The sequence below is a fragment of the Anabas testudineus genome, chromosome 8 (assembly GCF_900324465.2).
Source record: "Anabas testudineus chromosome 8, fAnaTes1.2, whole genome shotgun sequence".
Taxonomy (NCBI): Eukaryota; Metazoa; Chordata; class Actinopteri; order Anabantiformes; family Anabantidae; genus Anabas; species Anabas testudineus.
The window spans coordinates 9809516-9816265 of NC_046617.1; positions in this window are offsets into that span (position 1 = coordinate 9809516).

Here is a 6750-nt window from a genome sequence, read left to right on the forward strand (position 1 = left end):
ACCGTGTCAGCAAAAAACGAAACCAATCTTTGTTTTTCACTGATGATGTGAGAAAAAAAGGCAAATTTAATGGTACAGATGGAAAGAAAAATAAAATCAGAACGTCTTTGCATCATTGCAACAGGGCCCCAACAAAAACAGTGATTTGTTGAGCAGCAGAATAAACTTCCTCTGCTTGCACTGGTGCAGGCACTTCCTGAGGGGATTGAGCGACGCATCAGATTGAACCTAGTCCTCGATAAGAGCTAGGCGTGTTTCGCTCAGCGACCAAATTCATGCCACATGCTGATGTTACTGTAGACCAGAATGGAGGAACCAGAACCAGGATGTCTTATCAACAGCTACTGGATGGATTACATTTCCAACTTATGTTCAAAATCTCTGGGGTATATAATGTACTCTCTGATGTAAGCAAGCTGAAGCTTACTTATTGAAACTCAACTCAAAATGTTTTTGATAAAAAATCAACTGTTCTCAGATGATCTATTCTGAAATTAAAATTAGTATTGGTTAAAATTCTTATTTTGACCACTTCAGCAATGGCTAATTGTGCATAAAAAGATAGCTGCCATGGTAAACATTAGATCTACTCACCCTCAACAGGCTGGTGTTATTATTATTATTATTCTTGGGGGCATTTTGGCATAACTGTAGATTCTTATTCACATATTACTACTTTGCTTCAGTTATAGCAATCCAATCCAAATCTACTTGTTGTTTGTTATTTAGTCTTTGTGTTTAGATATGTTAGTGTGGCTAATGAGGCATGTTCAGTGGTAATAGTAAGCCTACATCTTGCCAGTAACAGGATGCCATATGTGGAGACAATGATTCCCGTAACATTTTGTATAGATATTTCTTTTCCCCATCATGCTTAAAATGATAAGAAACTGTAGATCTTCCACTGACATAGTTTAATTTGTACCATTTGCTTACATTAAGGTAAGCAATGGTTCAGTTTTCCCACCATGGCTTGTGTTAAGATGACTTTCCTCTCTTACAGATGATCTCAGCACTGACATATGTTCTGACAAACATGTCTCTTATTTGATTGTTATGGTGAAAGGGGATTAACTAGCTGTTTCCACTACTCGAGTGTGTTCTACAGCTTATTTTTGATTTCCTGCTCCATGACTGCAGATGAATATCTTTAATGGCAGCAGCCCAACTGCAACAATCCCTTGACTGCGACAGTCCCTAACCTCAGCACCATGAGAAACATTATAGCCAGTTTGAGAAGGCGTAGCACTGCATAATTGGAGACATTATTGGGGAATAGTACATACGTGTGAGTTTTAGCGGCCTGGGGGGGACTCCCACCCAGGGAGACTGGAGGAAGCAGCGCAGATGGAGGTCAGAGTTGGGTGGCTCACATCCTACTCAGTATTTGTCCAGTTCTTCCAATCTCCGCCACCACACAGAAAGACTCCCAACTGGGGATAATGTCCAGGGACTCATCTAAAAATGACTTTTTTAAAGCTCTGCTCACATGAGATTATTGCCGTTAACACAGCAACTCTTCATAAGTGGGTTCATGACAGCTTGAAAAGATACTGAGGTCTGAGCCACAGGATTTTTGTTGAGTTGTAAAATGGGGTAAACTTGCAGTGACATCTCGTAAAAGTCTTGCAAAGTGGTATAATTAGAAAGTTTTTTCCTAGTAAACCGTTGTTTGTCATGTACAAAGGACCCCAGATACAACATTACAGCAAGAACTGGGAAGTCAAACATCCTCAAAGACTGTCATGTACAGACTGGAATTCATCATTTCCACACATGATATCCCTCTGTGATTTCTTTGCAGGATTCGCTTTGTGTTCTTTCAAGAGTGTTGCTGAATTTGGCCTGCGGAAGCAAAAGCTGGCTTAAGGTGCGTTTTTTGATTTCTGCAGCGAAAGAGCATCCTCACATGACAAATGTACGTGAACAGACATCTTTGACATTGCGTGTCATCTTGTGACTTTATGTAACAATGACATGATCTATCATGTTAATTGTTGACAAACACTAAATGATACCCGCCATTGCCTAAAATACCAATACTCCCCCACTATGTCTTCGTATATTTGAGGTATTTTGGTGATATAACAGGAAAAAATATCCAGGACGATATTCTCAACATGCAGACAACAAAGGAAAAAATCACAATGCTGACTTTTCCTGGAGATGTGACTGTGTCCACACTGCCTTGCAGAGGTCATGGTGAGACTTTGAGAAAGAGCAGCAAAGCATCAGCGGTGTTGACCTGGGAAATCAGGATCTTTTCCGTAAATACCACAGAGACAAAGAGATGTCAGAGGATGATGACCCTTTCCTGCTAATCAGAGGGACATTTGCAGAAAGGAAAGCACTCCTCCCTCCACCTCTGCTCCAGCAGTGATGAAGTTTCCTTATTTGTGTTGGCATGTGGAGGTATGAAGCTACCTGTATCCTTTCTGGCAGAAGACATGGATACAGGGACTTATCTACTGGGTTTGAATGGTAAACGAATCTCGCAACAGCTTCATCGGTCAAGTTTGTTTGTCATGCTAGAGGTTTTGTGTATTTGTTTGATTTAAGTGCATTAAAAGTAGTGTAATCATTAAGTTTCCTTTCATTTGAGACACGTTCTGGTATAATATAGTTGATGAACAAAGTTCAGAACTGCATTTCAAGTAAGCAACCCAGAATAAAGCTGATCTGTTTTCATGACATTTGCTGCCTTTTTAAATAATGCTATTACTATAGCATTAGAGTCCTGACCCACTTTCTTTTATTCAATCTGATCACCTTGACTGTGACCTGTGACACCAGTAATGTCGCACAAATGTCATGTATCACAGAACTGGCAACTCCACATTATAAGAGGCAAGCATTTGCCGAAGGGTTCTTTGTGGGTGGACAGTTACCCCAGGCAAAATGAACAACGATGTTTTATGGACAAGGTTTGGCAGAAATAAAACACCAAGACAGTGAAGCAATGTTTCTGGTTACAAATCATCTTAACAGTGCTTCTGTAGGGTGTTTCATAATATGTGCTGCTTCTCTCGAGTCATTCATTACTCGAGTTGGCTCTTCCTTTGAGCGATGTTTAAAAGGAACAAAGTTCTTTGTGTTGCAGTGTAGTGTGGTTTATTAATTATAACATTATAACAGTAGATTTATCACAAGCTCTTTATCACTGGGCATACTGGAAGCTTTGATGGCCAAAGTTGGATGGTGAAAAAAGGACGGTCAATGGGCTATACTCCAATTGAAGTGAATGGTTTATTGCCCATTTAGTGCACACTGAGATAAACTGATGAAGCCAGGGTTTGATCAAAGAGATCGGTAGAAAGTCACATTCCTCTGCAGTCGTCACCTCAAAGGAAATGAGTCACAGTCCAGCTACAGTAAACAGCCAGGACAACAAGCTGTGCTTTTTTATCACTGTCTTATTTCTGCGGCACCCTGTGGCTTTGAAGCCCTGCAGCTGTAACCATCCCCAGCATAAAGTTTCTTATTATAGTCAGTGTTTATTGGAAGATTTAGTATTGTGTTTGTCTTGTTCACAGAGAAGAACAGCAGAAAAACACAGAGGAAGGAATGAAGAGAATGATATACAAACACTGTGTGAAAGCATTTTGTGCTGAGAAAAGACTTGGAGAGTTGGAGATACCTATGCTTCACTTGAATACATCCATTTCGGCTACTTCTACTTCTTCACATGGATTTAGCAGCTGTGGTTTATGTGATTTTTTCATAAATAACATAACCGGTTTGTAAAATATATTTATTTATTGCATCAAGTGATCACAGCTAAATGAAAACTCCCTGTAAAAATTGAATTATATTATAAAAATGATGTAACAATCACTATTAACCCTGTGTGAGTGTCTTTGGCAGACTCATTTTATTCCCAGTAAAAGATCTTTATTAAAAATGTTTACCCTTCTCGACTAAGTGTATTTATCTAAAGCTAAAGTATAAACAATTTACTGATGTTCCTATAATTATGTAAGACAGCAAAGGAAATCTGGCTAATTATAAACCACCAGTGTGTAAGCTGCATTTGACTATTGTATTGGGCCATGGTGGAGCTAGTTTTAACAACCTGACCAGGTGTAAGGTAAAAATAAATCCGCTCCCGGCGCTGATTCTGAAACAGATTCTGTGGTTTTAATGCTTTGAGAAGCTGAATAAAGACTTGTTTTGTCTGTGATTCCAGATCCCAGAGTCCTGTTTTATGTCCCAGACGGCTTAGTGATGCAGCAGGCTGCCATGGAAACCAGGGTTGTATGTCGTGCTGGTTGTGTCAGAGATCCGCCCTTTTGCTCTGACCTCTTCCTTTGGTGGCGGCTCACTTTCCCCAGGGGATTTTCCAAACAACATCTGCCCTGTCTCCCCACTCCAAAAGCCACAGACCTTTTGGACTGGCTCCTCTCAATAAAGGCCAATCCACACACACCTGCTGAGAGGGTTAGAGGTCATCACCCAAGCATGAACAGGCTACCGTGACCTGGCAGGACGCTGATGCAACATTGTAAAGGAGAAAATGGAGATTCTTACATTTTTCTCAGAAAGAAAATTCACTTTATCCGTCTTCAAGTGATCAGTGAAAATAGTCTTCTATTGAACTGAATGATGAGAACACTGAGCGAGCTTTAGTTTTATTAAACATCCTTCTCACAACACTTTGCATTATTCCAGGTATAGCGTCCGGCTGCTCCGTCATGTGACCGCTGAATGTGGAAACAGAAGGAGAGGGCGTTCCCTGGGGTGTCTGTGAGCTGCCTGCTGCCTCGCTGGGCCCTAAAGGAATCACCCGGCCCTCATCAATCTGCCTCCACATTCCACAATAGCTGACAAAGAGACTCCACTCTCTCCGCAGCAGATGGCTTCGCCTCAGGCTGTCCACGCCAAGCTCCCATTGTTTAGGCTGCAGGGTTTCGATGCAGGGATCTTCGCTCCTCCTCCTTCTGTGTCACAAGAGGATACTGAGGCGCAGAAGTTGGGCCTTTCTGAGCGTACTGAAGTCAATAAAGCATCTGATATTTCACGCACACTTTTACATAAGCTACAATGCATGTAGCTGAACCTATCAAACATAAGAGTTTGACTGAGGCAACATGCAGTAGAACAACAGTAGTACAACATAACATTTTAGCTGTGAGAAAACACTGTGATCTTTCTGGATTATACTGATTCCCACAGGAATACAGGAGGTAAGCGTAGTCCCAGCAGGCAAACAACAGGCTCTTACAGCTTGGTATATTCCCAGTCCAGTTCCCATATTGCAGTTGGTTTTCTGTCTGTTTTGGTTAAATATTTTTTTCTTTGGTGTCTGCAAGCAAGAAACACATATACACATACACAAACTCCTTCAACAGAATATAATACTAAATATAAATCTAAACTGATGTGAAATCGGACGTGTTGAAAAAGCTCCACTGTGGGTCTTCACAAGATCTAGATGTATACAGGCCTTGTAACAATTTTATTGCCTTTTCTTTGTGGCTCATTCTCCTTTCTTAAGAGGCGGGAAGTCTTCTTTATGATGTGGGATTCCTTGAACGTGCTCACTAAAACACGCTGCAGCTTTGACCGAACCCCATTGAGCAATTAACGTAAAGCTGCCTCGCCATTAGAGGGCATGCAGACCCGGCTCTGTGCTTTTTTTGTGAGGGAGCTGGCTATGTTTAACACATCTGTTGTCTCCTATGTCTGTGCAGCCCACAGACAGGTCGGTTCACAGTGATTCTTTTATTCAGCTCTGAAAAGGCCTATAGGGGCTGATAGATGGTCTTCATTCCAGTGAAAATAGAGAGCTGGATAATGGGAAGAATGGGGAGCCACCATGCCAGCCCACCCCCTGCTACAAGCCCCTAAGCATCCTTTTTTTAAAAGGCTTCTCTTAAACAGTCTGATGTTGAGCCTAATCATGTTGAAAGGAGAAACCATGTCTAAGCAAGTTTTATTTCCCCCAGCAAAGTGGAAGCTTTTTCCTTTAACATCTCAACAATTTGTGCTGTGTTCCATCTTTATTTACTCTTCACCAGTGACCCATAGCTTTATATTTAGACATCCTAACAAATCTCAAAACACAAAGTGTTCCCTTTAATTATCAAATAGACCTTGATATATGAACTTATCACTTTTCTCCTGCACATTCCTCACACACACACACACACACACACACACACACACACACACACACACACACACACACACACACACACACACACACACACACACACACACACACACAGAGGCCTGGACAGTGTAACCAAGGATTGAGAACATGAGGTCAGAGTTTCATGGGAGTGGGGGCGTTCGGAAGGTCAGAGGATGTTTACTGCATCGCTTCAGCATCGGTGGTGAGGACAGCACGGGGATAGAAAGACAATAGCCAAAACAATGTCCTATTTAAAGATGGGTCAGTGCTGTTTATAAACCTCAGAGGAGGCCACAGGAGGTGGGATGGAACACGAGAATAACATTTCAGGCTTTTCTCTCCGAGACGTGCCTAATTTATTGTGCTATTTTCAGGTGGGTTGGACGTTTCGTGACATCCATCAGGCTGCCTTGTGTGTCAGGTAAACCCTTAATGAATCACCCACACTAAGCACACTAAGGTCTTATTTAGCATCTCTAAGAAGCCCAGTTCAACCTGTCAAGGCAGTGACAGAGGTTATTCCTCTGCAGCTTTGGCCAGCAGGCAGCACCTTCACCTCTCTGATATCTGCTGCGGTGGAATCTGGTTGTTTGTTAATCTTGCAGTAAAGCATGCAG